An 18,080-nucleotide genomic window follows, 5' to 3' on the forward strand; every position below is an offset into this window, starting at 1 on the left:
AGGTCGAACCAGAAGGCAAGTTCCTGGTCGAACCATTGGTTATACTCGATTAGAGAGAAGTAATGTTGCAGAAATGAGCTATCACCTAGGTTAAAGTGCAATGGCATCACTTTGGGCTGGAAGAGGCCACCTGGGAAGATGAACAGTTTATGAGGAAGGCCTTTCCAGGTCTATTTGCAGCAGGAAAACATCGGGACGATGTTTGATTTTTAGGGGGGGAGATGTGATGTCCCCGGGAAAACTGTAATTATTTTATTTACCGCAATAAAAACAAAGAATGGATTTTTATTATTATTATAAACATTTGAATTAAGTATTTGAATTTTGTGAATTATGAATGGAAAACAAAAGATTGAATGTTAACAAATCTTGTAACTCTTTTCATATCAAGAAGTGAGAGAAAGGTAGTTACCTAACCCTAACCACTTCCTTGTCTATGAATTCCCAAGAAGTGATCAAGAGGGTAGAGTGGAGTACCTGAGAAAACAAAGAGGAATAAAAGGGAAGTGGACCATGCTGAGAGATCAGAGAGACAAAAGAGCTAAGTCTGGTGAAGACCAGATAGTTGTTGATGCTGTAATAGATTAAGTTGCAAGAAAGCATCGGTGCTGAGAGCAGAAGCTCGGGGGGAGACTTGGACCTAAAGGTAAGTCTCATGGTTGGGAGATTAAAACAAGAAATCATAATTGTGATTTTAACAAGCTAGTAGTCTTAAGGACTGGATACAGGTAAGTAGTTTAGTTACCTAACTTATTTTTGGTCTAGTATTTGTAAAGAATGATAACAGAGGTAGAAATTAGTGATTTAGTGATTCTAGTAACTACATAAAAGTCTTGGAAACTTTTCAAGAAAGTTGTAAATGAATATAGATGAAAACTCTAAGACAGACCCTGTAGATTGTAATGATAAATTTAGTATATCCTAGCTAAATGGACAATAAACTACAGTATAGATATTTACTGATATGAAACTGTGAGCAAAAGAACCAAAAAGATCTTTACTAAATAAAAAGATTTCATTATGATTGAGTTTTCCACAATCAAGAAATAACTGAAGCTAGTTAACATTCGCCGAGAAAACGTAGCAATACAAAAGAAAGGGAATCTTGTAGCTTAAACATAGTTATGGAAAAACAAGAAAACATTAGTTTTATAGAATATATATTAGTGACTGGTACCCAAAATTATCACTACGAAATCTTGTAAGAAATACTCAAACAAAACTCTAGAACTTAAATGACTATCGCAACAATAATAGTTGAATTAAAAGAATGGATTATTTTGACTGCGGCATGAGGGTTTGAGGCCCTTAGAAAAGTGGCCAAACCCATCTTAATTAATGTAACTATAAGTGCATACAACAATTTCTTCGAAGCACAGACAATAACGGTTGAGCATTGAAATTAGGGATAGAGACATTCCCAAAACAACTATACATGCCTAACAGTAATAACACCACTGATAAATTACCAGAACTCCTTTAAGAATGTACAGAACAAACATAGAATTCTTCCAAATCTTTAACAATCTAATTCTTGGGTCAAAAGAGTCCCGTATATTTACCCTTAACCAATGCTGGTGGCACTAAGAAATCGCCATGCTTCCACAGGCCACTCGAAAATTATTTTAAAGAATCCACACTGTAATTAGTATGAGTAAAAACAACAAGTGTAATACTTATATTCCATGGCAAGCGTTTAAACAGTTCACATATGGAACAAAGCCTCCAGAACAGAGAGGGTTTTAGAACCCAACTCAAACCCATGAGGGTTTTCCTGAGAAAAAAAAACGAATACAGTTATAAGAGATAGAGAAATTATAAAAACCCTCGACCATTTATATATTTAGGCATAAATGTTCAAAATGACATGAGTGTAGGCCTTTCTTATACATTAAGGAATTAACAGTGCAAATAACGTTTAACTTTGAGCCATGTGGATAGAACCTCGACAAAAGTAGCAACCAGAATCTAGACTAAACCAGAGAAGGAAACCAACCCTCGAACAAACTTCCATCACTATTCCATTGTTTTGGAAATCACTAAGGAATTTGATTCAACATACCTAGAAAATTGTTGGGTCTAGAATGCATGCCTTGGCACAGTTCCAGGTAGGATGCTATTTGTAGCTAGATGGGTAGCCGCAACCTTCAGAGAACACCTGAAAATGAAAACATGAATTACATCAGAAGTGCTACTGTAGAAATTGCAAGTTAGATTCCTAGATAGAAACCACAAAAGTAATCGTAGGGGTAGACAGAACTTCTACCTGCGAGGCCACGCAGTGGATATAATCTATATGAGCAGTGAAGACCTCCACTGGCCAGAAGCTCAGCACCTAAAAGCCTAGAACATAGCAACGCAACTCTGCCATTACCAAAGAACCAAGCTAGCCAAAAAACTCGAACGACAGAAACCATAAGGCCCTTACCGGATATTAGGCAGAGTTAAGTGATCATTCAATCCCCGTTGTGGGCAGGTGAAGTTGACCGTCAATGGAGCACCACAGTCAAGGAAGGGAGGACATCTGGCCAGCATACAGAGGGGATCCCAAACACTACTCCTGCCAAGCTGAGCATGAGAATTTATGTCATTCACATAATATAACTGTATAAGTTTTAAAATAAAAACTAACCCTAGTATTGCAAGCTTAGGTTCGCATTAATGTACCTCAGATATCGTATTAATGTACCACTGCATTTTCCAATAAACGTATATCCTTTGTATATTATAAATTATGTGGGATACAATTATGTTGAATAATATATTTAACTTTTTTTATATGATGTATATTAGAGATGTGACCATTAATATATCTTTAAGTCACAGCATCCTCACCGTGAACTTTGCAGGATAAACACCAACATTGTTTTCGCAAGGATACAATAAAGAAGATGCATTATACTATCTATATCACATGGAAAGAAAAAATATAATTAATAAAAATACACTCAAAACACAGAATTATTCGAAATATTGGCATTGATGTTCTAGATACTGGAATGTTGCGGTTATCCTTATTTATGTCTCGAGTCTGGAATGTTGGGGCTATTCTATTCAGTATTACAAAATATAATTACGGAGATTAAATAATTAACTTTATTCTTATTTGTCAGATTTTAAAATATTTCTGGAAGTTAGAATCGAATTAAATTTAGTTAACATTGAAACTTGCAATTGCCTTGAAACTCGATATCATTTGCAGGATTGTTACAGACATCCCTATGTAATATCCTTGCTACGATTTGTAGAAACTGAAAATAATTCCAATAAATAAAGTGTTTCAGTTTTAAAAAAAAAGTCTTCCTTTAAATGGTTCCATTCATTTATTTTACATAGAAAACAGATATGCAAAGTTGATTGCATAGATAGAACTGGCGACCATGCTTCTTTTGTAACCCCTAATACTACGACTAGATAGACTTTGCGATTGCATAATATTAACTAGCAATTGCCCCAAAAGGTGCAAGGAGAGGTCGATAGATTTTTTAAATTGCAAAAATGGTCTGAGGGTAATATTTGTAGATATGTATGTAGCTACAACGGACATTTTTGCAATTCCATCCTAGATTGCTTTTCAAAGTGTTGGTACACTAATTATATTTCCCATTAACATTACCATATTTTTCAAAAGCTATTGAATGGTTGTGCTCAGGATATTTAAAAGCTATTCTATTCCTTCTCAAATAAACTGAACAGCTGTTCAGTTTGCATGGAAAAAACACTTGAATGACCAGGTTTGAGTGACGTACACTACCAGCCAATTGGATAAAACAACTATTTAATTGGAAAACAAGAAAATTGATAAGAGGAACAAATTAGCCACTGCAACTAGCTACTGCGAGAATAGAAAATTAAGAAAAAAATGATGAAGTAAAGAAATGTTGGTGCCGGATAATTCCTAGAAAGAATCTCAAATCTGTTTAAGCTTAGTGTCCAGCATTTCAAGTTGGCAAATTACTCATGTATATCCATCCATAAATGCATGCCTCTTGAGGAGGAAGCTAGAAGTGAAACATCTGAACCTTCATTGAGTAAAGGTAACCCCTCATTTCCAGACTAGTATACCCAAAAATAGCCTAATACTTATATTTTTCTAAAGAATAATGTAGAATTTTTGCAACCACAAACCAGTTTAGTCACTGACATCAGCTCATACCTTGCACAAGGTTCAATCAAAAAAAGGATTGCACCCTTGTAGCCTTGACATAAATAGTTCATTAGCTAATAAGATGCCACAAGTTGATGCATCAACTTGCTTATGGTGACTTCAGCTTAAACAAAATATATATGAGTATGCAAGCAAGCTCACTGGGTTATCTGACTAAAGCATATGCATATATATGACTAACATTGCAGCCTACAAGCAGTTCGTTCAACTGCCAAGGAAAATGCTCAAAGATGTATTTGTGCTTTAAGAAATTTCAGCATCTCAAAATGTGACTGTGATCAATAAACGATCTTGAATATCAAAATCAGCATTAAGTATTAATAAGCACATGTCTTGACAACATCCATTGCACCGACATAGCGAGGATGTTGGCTAGGAAGAGGCAATGGCTGACTCTGGAGCTTCATCTCAATTGTGTCAAAGGGATGCCCAGATATTAGCTCTGTCGCTCCCCCAACAGTGCTACAAATTGGATTTGTTGCTACATCGGTTACCATAATTGGCAGCCACTAATCCTAAATCGGTTAAGACCAAAAAGAATTGGTTTTGCATTACAGTATTCACATAAAGAACCCAAAATTTAAAAGATTGACTGTTACAATTTAATAACTCAGTTATTAGTAATCACTGTTGAATTTTGGACATCTACAAAGCAGTTATTTGGTCATTTGAGATAAGAACCACTGCTTAAAGTGTAGGTAGTTGTATTTTGTACAGAATCTAATTGGGTACTGATCATAAGAAGGATTGTAAACGTGAGATTAATTGTTTCCCATCATTGTGAAATACTTTAAATAGAATTCCCACAAGTATAAATGGTAGCAGAATTTTATAAATAAAGAAATGAAAAGGCATAGTAAAATGTGTACATTGTAATATTTTTTTGTTTTTCTTTTAATATATTTCCTGCAAATTTCGAAAGGACAGAAACAACACTTAAAGTCTTTCATCAATGAAATATATATAGCACATCTTGTTTCTTCACACCATACATATCAGCTATTGGAATTCAACCCATTACACATAGTGCTCACAATCCATTTGGCTACAAGAACAATACCTTGGTAGATGTAACAACCATGATAAGTCCTACATGTACTCTGGAACATATAACTTCCATGCCTAGTCCTTATCCATTTTTAGCAAAGTTCGTAGATGCACAACAGGAGGGAATTGTTTCTTTAAAAATAATTATTTTAAAGGTGGAAGCCCACTTCTCCCTTTATTTTCTAGGACTATTGAAAGCACAAGCATAGATTAAACTTCCTTAGCTACAACACGAATTTAAAGTCAAAGAAATACTTACAAAGATGGGCATGGTGTTTGAGACCTTGCATAGGTAGACATGAGGGGTCTTCTTGTTTCTTTTCATATTCTTACTTTTCCCCATGTCATTCCTGTTCTTAGTCTACAACTTCTATAACAATAATGGTTACCTGAACTTGACATTTTGGTCAGTCCGAAGATTAGCCCAATTCTGACGTTTCTAGACAAGTTTCTAGACATGAATACTTTGCTTGCAGCCCAATTCATCATTTACAGAAATTTGTGAGTTCCATAAGAAAACACTGAATGCTGAATTTATCACTCTGAGAGGAAGACCTCGATGTTACTTTGGCCCTGCTGCTAGATGCAGAGAGAAGATGAATGTATCTCTCTAAGGTTTCGTTGCCTGATTCCATCTCAGTTCTTGATCTTCATTATCAAAATTATCTCTTTACTACGTACCCATTCTACTGTTATTTTAATAGATGGGCTCCCTGAAATCTATGCAACCTCTTGCAAACACTCAGTTTTATGATAGAAGTATTCATATATATTATAACAAAAGTAGAAGTCGATCAAATTTAAGTAGATCCAATCTTGGTTCAGGAAGTCGAAACAGTGCAAGCCAGGAGAATAATGATATAGGTGTATCTCTCAATTTGCTTGCAGATTTTACCTAGCTATTAGTAGATCACGGATTTCACAAGTATAGGCATACAGATTTAGGAAAAACGTTTTTAATCCTTGTTTTCCCCATTACTATCCTCAGACATACTGATGTGACAAACCTAGTTTGCAGAAACATCAATATTTGGTTGAGGATCATGGTTTGGATTCTGCAAGAGATATGGCATTCAATAAGGTTAGACAATCTGGGGTTGGCCAACATATTTCCAATGATATTGTAGCTCAAGATTGCATACCCCAAGTCCCAATATTTGATATGTTAGTCATTTTCATGAACTTGAGATATGCATCTTTGATCTTCCAAACCTTGGGGTGAATAATCAAACCTCTGTTTTGATGGGTGCAAATCAGATCTGTGCTTTGATGAGTTTAAACCTAGTGTCCATATTCACTGCAGGCAATTCACAAATCTAGATTCACTGCAATGTTATAATAATAATTGATAAATCACCCCATCACACCTGGGCTAGAAGAATGATAGACCACCCCACCATGCCTGGGCTGGAATAATTGATAGTTCATCCCACCACACCTAGGCTAGAGATTCTATATTGCACCTCTCTTATAACTATGCAATCATGATATTTACGTCAAATATTTTTGCATTTCATAAACCACATTTTTCTATCCTGTAACATGACATACCTCCATCGGAATGCTTTGGGGACACAAATATCCTTGGATCAAAGTCTGAATGAGTTCATGTTGTTAAGGGACATCATTTGCTCCTCTGATGAGGATTTTTATTATCTAGAATAACAAATGGAAAACTAGGCTAAATGTTTGTTTCAGAAATATCAAAAGAGTATATCAATTCTTTAGCATGTATAATTGAAAGTTGGTAGTATTCTTGATTTTGCAAAAACTGTAAAAGAGAAGTGTTTGATATGATGAGCAGGCATAACTGAAAAATTCCATAATTGAAGGAATCGACTTGGTTGGGTACTTAACTTATTTTGCCATTAGATGAATAAGGTAATTCAACGTACCTCACAAAGGCATTGACCACTAAAGTTCCAGACTCTATACTGCACCCACAAAAGAAGGTTTTGGAGGAAGGAATTTTGACTGTTCAAGCTAACCTCCTTTTGCTTTCATAGTTAAGTTTTGTTCTTTTCCCTACTTGTTGTTTAACGTAGTGTTTTTTTCATATTCTTGTATACAACTTCTATTCAAACTAACCTCCTTTTGCTTTCACAGTTAACCTTTTTTTTTCCTATTTGTCATTTAATCTAGTGTTCCTGTCATCTTTGTGCATACAACACTAGTAACAGAGCATTTTTAAGCAAAAGTAACTATTCTTGTTTGCACAGAACATCCCCTGGGGTTGAATGTTGTCAGTTGGCGCAATGTTGTGGCTATGGTTTGAAATGTTAGAAATTCGTGGAACTGCGTAATGGCATGCATTCATTGTGGGAGACAAGGCACAGCATATAGCTGAGAAAATATGTACAATGTTGAACAGCTTGGCTAAGCAGATGGAGGAAGGAGGGTATGTCGCGGACACAAATTTTGTATTGGATGATGTGGAGGAAGAGGCAAAGGAAGACATGTTGCATAGTCATAGTGAAAAGCTAGCTATGCATACAAATGTAGTGATGCTAGAAAGCGTCAGTTTAGGTCCTAAAATTTTTCAAATGAGCAAAGAAGGGCAAGGATATTAATGGGCTGAAACAAACCAGAATAGCAGGAACTTTAGCAGTAACTATTTTAGGAAATTAATAATATATTATTATCTAAAAAGAGAGGCGTAATTGAGTGTTTTTTGTTGATGAAACCGTACCAGAAACGTCCTTATGTGATATATGTACAAGTAAAACATTACCAAGTGAATATATACAATGATGAGTAGCTGAAATTTGAATCATATACAATGTTGACGAGTATTGTCACAAAAGTGGATACAATTTTGTACAAGCTTTGAAATGTATTTCTTGAAATTTTACATATTCTCTATACATAGAGACGTGTTTGGTAGGTAGTAACTAAACATATATACAATGAAAGTATTCTTTGACATCTAAACATATATACAATAAAAGCATTATATGACATGTAGATGTAATTGACAATGAGCATCTAATCATATATGCATGATGGGGCATGGCATCGGTAACACCAATCAATGTTTATTGTTGTGCCAAATTGTGCGAGTTGTTCCTGCAATTGATTCTGCATTTTCCTGTGTGCGTCCCTTTCATGGATGTGAATTGTTTTCTTGAGTATTTTTCTTATCTTATTTAACAATTCAATGGTTGGACACAAACGGTAAAGAGGCAATGATTGTTGGGGCAGTATCCTTGTTTGCATATCTTGTAATGTAAGTTCTTGTTGCTGGATTTCTTGGCAATACTCATACAACATTCGGAGGTAGCCTGTATCCATACCTATTGCCATCCAAAAAGAAAACATTGTAAGTGACAATGGATGTGTTTGCTAAAAGCATTTTTTTTAAAGAAATGAATTAAAATAAATAAATTTCTAAAGAAATTTTTAAATTGCAGTGAATGCTAGACTTTGTCATTCGTAGCGGAAAACATTTTGTTTGAAGATTTGAAATAAAATAAAAAAAATTTAAACTAATATAAAATCATATGAGGTTAAATGTAATAGTAAGCAAATGTATGTGAAATTTGGTTATGTAGTAAGTGGTGTTTACCATGTGGGTAAATCTAGAAGACAGGTTGTACGATTGGCCATAGTGTATTCTCCTACATAGAATTTGATGCGAGCAATGATTCCTCTTGCTGTCTACGCTTAAGATATGGATTCTCGTGCGATTGTGCAATGCATGAGAATGGAAATTCTGGATTGATTTGAATGTCTACCAATGACCGCATTCTTGAAATTGCAGTGAACGTTAGCCCTTATCGTTCTTTGGTGCCGATGTCTGTTGTTGCTTTGTCTAATGTCATTCCTTGTGACTTGTGTATTGTTAAAGCCCATGCCATTTGAAGTGGTATCTAACAGTGTGTACCCCTTGTGATGGGAGAAATGGGGACATATGTTGGGTGTGAAATGTCCCATGGTGTTCCTTTGTATTGTTGAAAGTCGACAACCACGAAGGATGGTAATTCTAGGGGATTTGAGTCAATTGAATAAAATATCAAGATGATTTTCCCAAGTGCACCATTGACAAGGCCTGCATTCACCCATAAGTTACTAGTGAGCATAATTTTTTGTTCGTTGCATAAGAGCACTTTTGCAGGCAAATGCTCAGCTTCTGCTGTAGTAGAAGTTTTCTGTCTTTGTTGTTCTGCAGAGCAAAGTGTGACTGGGATGTTCAATTTTTTAAGCATTTTCTTATTATGCAACACAACTGAGTTGTTCGTTGCATATAGGTGCATGGATTCTTCAAATGTGCATTGCTCTTCGTGCGTTAGAGAAGAATTTGTCCTTGACATTAGGAGTTGACAATCTTCAAGTGTAGATATTCCATTTCTGAGAATTGTGAGTATTTGCCAGAAAGCAACCTGGGACGGGCTAGCTCCTTGTTGATGAAAAAAAGCTGCGCCAAAGTGTAGTGCCACGTGATGTCCCAGCGTATAAAGGAATGTCTTTTATAGGTGGTAGCTGGCCTAAATCTCCGACAAGGATAATTGAGCGATTACCAAATGGTGCATTTCGGTGAAGAGGGAATGCCTCTCTTAGACGATCGTCAATGCGAGAAAGCATTTTTGGACCAATGAAGCTCATTTCATCAATGAGAATATATTATACATAATGGAGTTGCTCTTGCAGTTGTAGGAGTGGTTGGCCTTCAAGAGGATGCATTGTTTGATAGGGATATGAAGGGCAGAGTGAATTGTGAGGGCATTTATGTTGAAAGCTGCAACGCCGGTTGGTGCAAGTAACAGTAAAGGGGTTTTTTTTGTTGGTGATTTTTCCACAAATGGATGGTGTAGACAGTTAATAAAATGGGATTTTCCTATCCCAGCTATTCCTTGTATGATGATTCTGCATGGGCGTTTTGGCGAAGGGGTTTTAAAGTGTGAAAAAATAGTGGTAAAAGCTATGTTTTGGGTAGGAGATAATGTGTGATCTTGGGGAAGGTTGGAAAAAGAATGATGTTGGTTTTGAATAGTTGAGCGATTGAATTCAACGAAATTTATCGTAGTTTCTTGCAAGTGGAGAGGGATAGTAGTATGTGACCAATTGTGGTTGGCATCGAAGTCGCAGTAGCCAATCATGTCAAGGTCATCAACTGCAATATTGTAACCTGGGTGCAGCTGAGAGAGGATTTTCCATTCATTCATCTGCATGGAATCAGGAGGGGTGTCGGGGGCAGTTTGATCTTCAGTATGTGGGGTTTGTGGGTTTTCAATTTCTCGATGGACATGCCATGGTGTATATGTACCCTTTATTTGTTCCCAGTGTGCAATTATTTCTGCATCAGTTGAACCAATATCATTGGGGAGTGTGCGGAAGGGGAAATACAATAGTAATTCACTCCAGCAAAAAGTGGCATAAGAAGGATCATCAGAGGAAGGAATGACATTGTAGCGGGGCAAGACATGTACAATCATTGGAGGGAATATGTGTTTCCATTGGTTTTTTTCCGTTGGGCAGAATATGACCATGAGCATGCAGATTCAAGGAGGGGTAGTGATTCTAATGAAACAGGCCTATTCATGTATGCAAGGATAAAGTTTGGTGTCGAACGGGGATTCTCAGTATCTTACGAAACACGTTTGAAAACAGCCTTGTTGACATTCAAAGAACGAAATGTACGGCTACACAGAGAGAGAGGCAGCGTTTGTAACATATGGCATATTTCTTGCGCTCCAATGTCTCTATCTGCAATGGTTTCTGTGAGGAGTTTTCAGATAACAGCAACAGTAGGTGCTTCTAGAATGGCACTTTGTGAAAGTCATGATAGCATTTGACGGTAGCTCTCAGATCTTGTTTCTGCTTTTGCTGCATACTTTGCAATATACTTTAACACAGCATGGCGAGATAGGACTGGTTGACAATCAACATTCGCTCTCCAGATAGAGAGTAGATCGACATTTTGAATATTCAATCTTTCATCATTGCGAGTAGGGACATAGGTGTTATGCCCTTTATCATCAATGAAAAGTGAAGATGTGGAGTTTAATTCCCATGGCACTCCATACCGACAGCTAAGTACATTGTCTTTCTTGCGGAGAAAAGAAGATTCATGACACTTTGTATGATGTTGAACACAGTTGACGAGCTCTATATAGTCTTCAGACTGGTTGGACTTGAATATTGATTCTATGTTAAGAAGACATGGGTTATGAATTGTTGATTGGTGAAGTGGAATATTTCGGTATTCTGCCTGATGTGGATTCCAGGTAGTTACGTAGTGGTCGAAATAATTCTGTGCATTAGCAACTTCCACTGCATTGTTCCAGTCAATTGTGTCCATATTTGGTGCATTTTGCAACCAGAGGAAGCCATGAATGTGTGCAGATCCTCTATGTTTCCATTCGTATCTGAATATAATATGAAGGTAAAATTTGGTTAAAACATATACGCAACGTAGAAATTAATGTAGAGGGAAATGGATATTAAAAAATACCTGCACCAGTAGTCTATTGCATGGAGGCCTTTTTGCAGGATTTCTTCGAGGAAAATTGTAAATCTACAGTGCATATATTGGGATGTTAGATGTGGGTTTTTAATTATGTTTTGAATTCTCCACTAGAAGTCATTTTCTGAACTGGAAGGAACACCGGTAGGCATGATCATGTGCAAGTCATGCCATTTAGTATCAGCTGCACTGAGAGTGAAAAAGAATTTCGGGCTTCCTATTTGCGTGATCATGTTAGTCAGTTCAGAGCGTCGTTTGTTCCAGAAAGACCGTGTTCCTTGTAGGCCTGAACCGAATCGCATTATTTGCTCTGGCAGTCTTGAATCTGGAGAGTCATGGAGACACTGTCGCAGGTCCAAAACCGTTGTTGGCAAGTTGTTCTCAATGTACTTCTTCACAAAAACACTAGCAGTTGTTTGGCTACGGTGGCGCATTAGAATGTTATAAAGATAGTAGCGGAATCTTGGGTGTTGGCCAAATCGGTTATCATGGTAGTGCAGCAAGTGCAAAGCATATTCATGCATCTCAACTTTTGTAAGTCTTGGTTGCATGATCATGGCAATGCCTGTAGGGAAGAGTGTGGGGAATGCCATGGAAAAGAGGCCTACGGTGTTGTATTCATTCATAGCTGTTGAAGATAGTGGAGGCCAATCAATAGAGCTTGTTGAATTTGCATGGGGCAAGTGCAAATAATCACAAATGTGCTCAAGTTCAGTAGATGAATTTGGGAGTATTGGAACGAAAGAAGAGGGTTGGATTTCTAATGGAGGTAGCATGACATCAGTATCATAAGTAGAATCAGTAGTGGTTTGATGGGGTTCAAAAGAGGAGGTGGTTACATTATGGAGAAGAGAAGAAATATCTGTAGGGTGATCTGGTAGTGCAGAAATTGCAGATGAACTGAATTGAACATAATTGTAGTAAGGGTCATTTTTTATTTTGTATTCAAGTGCTGCAAGGACACGTGATTTGCAAATGAAGAATTCATAAGCCTTTTCAGATGGATTGTGCCTTTTCACAATGAGGATGTCTAAGTCAAAAATCATTCGAGGTAAGTAGTTGGCAATAGTAGTGATGTCTTGAGGGAAGCCAATTGTATGGCCGCTAAATTTGTATTGACCACCATGGGCATGAGTGACTTGTAGAATGGGGTTTACACATGCAATGAGAATTTCTTCAACTTGTGTTAAATGTTGAAGGACATAGGGTTGTTCACCAAGGTTCATTTTGTTCAGTTAGAAAAACAATTGGTGGAATTAGATGATGCACAACAAAAGCAAGAAACGCTACCATGTAGAAGTTTTGTTTTCATTCCTGGGTATGATTCTTTACATATTGTGCAAACATGCATGGTAGAAATTTCATCTATCCTTTGTCGAAAGCGACAATGTTCTTCATTAAGGGGAGGGTTATACTGGATTTGATGAAGGTGAGGTGGGTTTGTTTGTATAGTTGGGAGAGCATTTGAGGTGGGAAGGGATGTAGAGGAAGTAGTAGGGTTGTTGCAGTTTTTATAAAGAAGTTGTCGGCGTGCATTTATTGTATCCTTGTGATGTGCGTAAAGAAGATGGTGCCGCTTGTTTTTATCCGCCTTTTGAGTGTTTTTTGGCATATCTAAACAAGTACAGATAATTATTGTTAGTTTTCATAAATGAGTATTGCATGTTTGGAGAATGTATTACATGTTTTAGAATTAATTTTTTTTATTTGAACATCAGTGAAGTGTAGGTAGAATAGGTAAAAGGAAAAACATGCAATTAACAGTATTACAAAAACATAAGTTATTATGGCATCTAGTATTGAGAGGAGAAGAGCAAGATAAGCATTATTTTGCTTTCTTCTGCTCCATTTATTTTTGACAAGATTGAACAATAGCATGAATATTTTAGCAAGCAAGAGATCAATGTATAGCCATGTAAACAATGAATGGAAAACTCATGTAATAAGTCTTTACAAATGTTGATATATATATTATGTATAATGCAAAGGGTGAACATACATATTTTGGAATAACTGGAAGAGAGTATTTGTAGCAAAAAAGTGCATTACAATAGCATGGGTGTAATTTAGAAATTCCAGTTTATGTACAAGCAGTAGTGTTTGAAGAGACCATAAAAAACTTTCAAAGGCGGCGAACAACAAGCCATTTTGAAATGGACATTGCTTGAATGTCATTAAGGGCTTCTTTGCATGCAGATGCATATTGAATTTCTTCTGAATTTATCAATATTGGTTGCAAGTGCTCAACACCGTTGAAGTAATCTGTTTTAATGGAAAGTGTTTGCTGGAAGCGGCGTCCTGTAATTCGGCCACAAATTTCTTGCAGATTAGTTGGTTCCATTGAAAGAAGGAATAGGTCTTTTTCTGTGATGCCCATGAGCTCGTTTCCTGCGTCATTGAAAGTTGTGATGCTCTGTACGTGCCTGGTGTGGTCATGTAGCTCAATTTTAAGTTTGTAATGGTAGTCACATTCTGGGAAGTCGCCATTACATTTTGTACAATGCCAAAGATTGCTAGAATGCTCCACAACCTTTTCCATGCATTGTTTTCCATTAAAATATAGTGGACATGCTAGAAAGTAGAAGTCGTCCATATGAAGAGCAATTATCGTTGCACGAACTGAAACCCATATTGCTTTCTCGGAGGTTTGTATGTAAGCAATTTCATGAAACGTCTTTCGTGGTAGGGCATGTTTTGAAGCAATACCATAGTTTCTACTCAAAGATGGAGAAGAAGAGCTATAACCCATTTCACAGAACCATGCATGTAGTTGATGAGTTTCTTCAACTTGTGGATTTATGATGAGAGTGCTCGTTGATATCGTCCCTATTGTGGTGCCATTAAATTCAGATACACGACCTCCTTTGATTGCAAGGATTGGTGGGTTGTCAAAAGAGTAGAATTCAGCAAAGTTTTGTCCTATAGAGTCACAATGGTCTCCCCATAATGTTACATCAATGCTAAAACCTAACTTGTCTTTTAATATGAGTGTTTTCCTTAATGTTTCACTTCCGTCTTTTCGTCGAATTGTTGATGCAGGTGAGGTGGAGGTAACAACACCAATCACATCCACATTCGTATTTGGACTTGCATTTTTTATTTCAGCAATAGTTTTGAAGTGAAAGCTCTGGTAAGGAAACGTTGGATCATCTATGGGACATGGATTGACAGTGGAAGCAGCAAACAAGTAAATTTCCCATTTGTTCTTGAGGTGGTTGTAGTTTGGGTTTTCTTCTTTGACTGTGCCATTTGAAACAATGTATAGCTAGCCAACTTGAACAAGACTGTAAAGAGATTCGACCATTTCAGTAAATGCAGAAAGGTGGATCTCTTCCTTATCACAATTGATAAGGTCAAATCCAAAATCTTTTCCTGAGCCTCACACATTGTTGTAAGTCTTCAATGTTGTTTTTGCAAATGCTCTACCTTGGATTCACCAATACTTTCGGTAAGGATTGAGCGCCTTGAATGGAATAGTTGTAGTTGTCGCCGTAATTAGTGGAGTAACTACAGAGGGCAAGGTATCTTCTACTGATGAAGAGCTATACTGGGATGTACCTGCCTTTGCATGTATTAGTGTTGATGAGTCCTTGGTCAATGCTGCTATACGCATTATAACTTCAAGCTCAACCACTCGGATGGACCTTATGTAAACACATGAGAAATGAATTAATGAAGATTTTTATTTTTATTTTTATTTTTTTGGTAATGCAAGAAGCGTATAGAAGAAAAAAAATAAAAAAGGGTAAATTCAAATGTTGGGCCTTACGAGGAGTTTTGAAGTACCGTGCAAGCTGCTTTTTTAAGCAGAATTATTAAGCCAATTTGGATGTCTTCAGATGCAACTTGTGGGCTATATGTTGATGGTAGCAAAGTCTTGTGTTGATGTGTTCCATCAGATAGAGTAATGCAGAAGTGTGAGGATGTTGTTTTTAATGATGTAACAGAACCAATATCGATTATCTGGAGTAGTGGTTGAATCTCAATGGAACCATTCAGCAACAGAGGAATGGCATTTATAGTCAAGGCTAGCTCCATAATATTAACAGAGGGATTCCTTTTTCGTGATAGTAGTACCTATAATTCATCAAATCACCACAACACAAAAGTCTAGTAAAGGAAGATGAGATGTGAATGCGGAAACTAATCTAGCAAGGCTAACTTTCGATAATGAAACAATAATAAGGGCAGAAGGTATGAGAGTGAATTGTCATTCACACCACTATTAAAGATGAGATGACCTTGTAGGTGTTGTCAGTTAAGGTTAGCTTAGGTACAAGTACTAGTTCATCAAAAGATCCATGTGATATTAATTTGGACTCATCTGTTTTTTCAATAGTAACATCTATTACTTCCATCAATTCTGAGAAGATTTCAAATGTTTGTATATAGCTGCCATCAAGTATGTCTAACACCTCAATGAACTCTATTTGTGTTGTAGTAGTCAAATTCCATTTAATTATACCAGACAGTTTTGGCAAACTCCAACACTTGATACATTTTAATATGGCAAAAGAATCCCCTAACTGGTACCATTCAGGGGCCATACAAAATCTCGGGGGAGTCTTCTAAAATGGTGGTTTCTTCGTCACAGCAAGCTCATCTTCCTACGGAGATAATGGACAAATAAGAGACTATTTGCTGACACTGATTAAAGAAGGGAAATTTAGATCTCTAGTCCCATTTCATCCCAACAGGGAAACTTTACAGATCAAGGAAACATCTCATTAGCAATGCAAAGTCACTCAAATGCCGTGCCTGGGGAGGCTCCACCTAGTGGTGTTGTCTATGTGGATGCTAGCCTTTCACATTGGCTAAAACCCACAGAACCTAGCCTTCTTGCTATAGGAAATTAGCACATGAGCGAGCTCTGCCTGAGCACAGTCAATGAGTATCAGATCCTTCTAGGACAAACGAATTACTACAAGAGATACAAATTATCCACAAAAGTTTCGAATCACAGCAAACTGCTTCAGTGACAATATCCCTGGCTGTGGACCTCATCAGGAAAGTAACTGAATTTATCATAATTGTTCTTCTAGGTTGTGGATCAGTACAAATAGTTCAGACTCCAGAGAGGCCAGGGTAAATTAATTATTACAGTTGACACTACTTAGTTGATATTTGTTGTGGTGCTCAATCTGTTTGTCAAAAATAGCTGCTAATTGAATACAGTACTTGGTGGAACATTGTACTTATTGTGGATGAATGATCAGTCGTATTCAATGTGGATGAATGATCAAGAAAACATCTCATTGGCAGTGCAAAGTCACTCAAATTCCATGCCTGGGGAGGCTCCACCTAGTGGTGTTGTCTATGTGGATGCTAGCCTTTTACATTGGCTAAAACCTACAGAACCTGTTGACAATGGCTACAGAGTGCTTTCATCTCAAAAAGGTGGCAAAGAAAATCTCTCTAAAGGTATAGAATTGTCTTCATGACAAAATATCATGGAGTCAGGGATTAATAGACAATGGAATTCTCCACGATCTCCAAACCAACAAGTTGCAACAATTCATGCATCACCACTTTCAGAATCACTTTCACCTCCAAGTATAGATTGTAGACCTGTTTTCGCAGTGCCAGGAATGCAGAATTCGGAAGGTGTGATGGAAAAGCAGTCATCACCTTTAATATCACCCTCAAGAAGTAATGATGAAAGGCCTATTTTGGGGGCCCTATCAATCGAGCACATACAAGAAATGACTCGAAGTCAGCTATCGCCTAGAAGATCACCATCGAGTAAAGATCTTGATGATAGACCTTTTTTGGGAGCAGTTGCATCCAGATAAGATCATTTAACCGTACTATGGGTTTTCTACATTCTTTGGCCAATTTTCCTCTGATACTTGTTTGCGACAAATCATAAACACTTCAACTAAAATGCATTTTATTCATAGAAATGGTAACAATCTGCAAGTCACTTTTCCCAAACTTAGCGCACCTCTAACTTTGGTTGAACGCTTCCTCCACTGACTCCAGTTAACAGATTCCACCCTAGTTAGTAATCTTTCTTTATTTTCTATTCTGTTCTGGAAAGCAAGGAAGCTATCGATCCAGAAGATATCCAAGCTTGGTGGCAAATAAGTTTATGTAGGAAAGTACTTTAAAATCTCTATTTGTAACCAATACGCCACAATCGATCATGGTTAGCAATTTTTACTAGTAAATTTTGAAAATGCGCCCAGTCATCATCTTTAACCTTGACAGTGATGAATCAAAAAAACAATGATGTGCTTCGATTCTAATTTCAAAACACTGTTTCTAGTCAGATAAACGGGCAAAATCGCTTTCAACTACAACTTACATTAAAATGGAAATATGCTCTAAACTGAAGCTGAAACGTACCTGCAAGGCTTACAGATTTGAGGTAGAGAACTGATTTATTCGACGCAGAAAATT

The sequence above is a fragment of the Pinus tabuliformis genome, chromosome 2_1 (genome assembly GCF_031772625.1).
Source record: "Pinus tabuliformis cultivar Carrire ecotype Pingquan chromosome 2_1, CPIR1, whole genome shotgun sequence".
NCBI lineage: Eukaryota > Viridiplantae > Streptophyta > Pinopsida > Pinales > Pinaceae > Pinus > Pinus tabuliformis.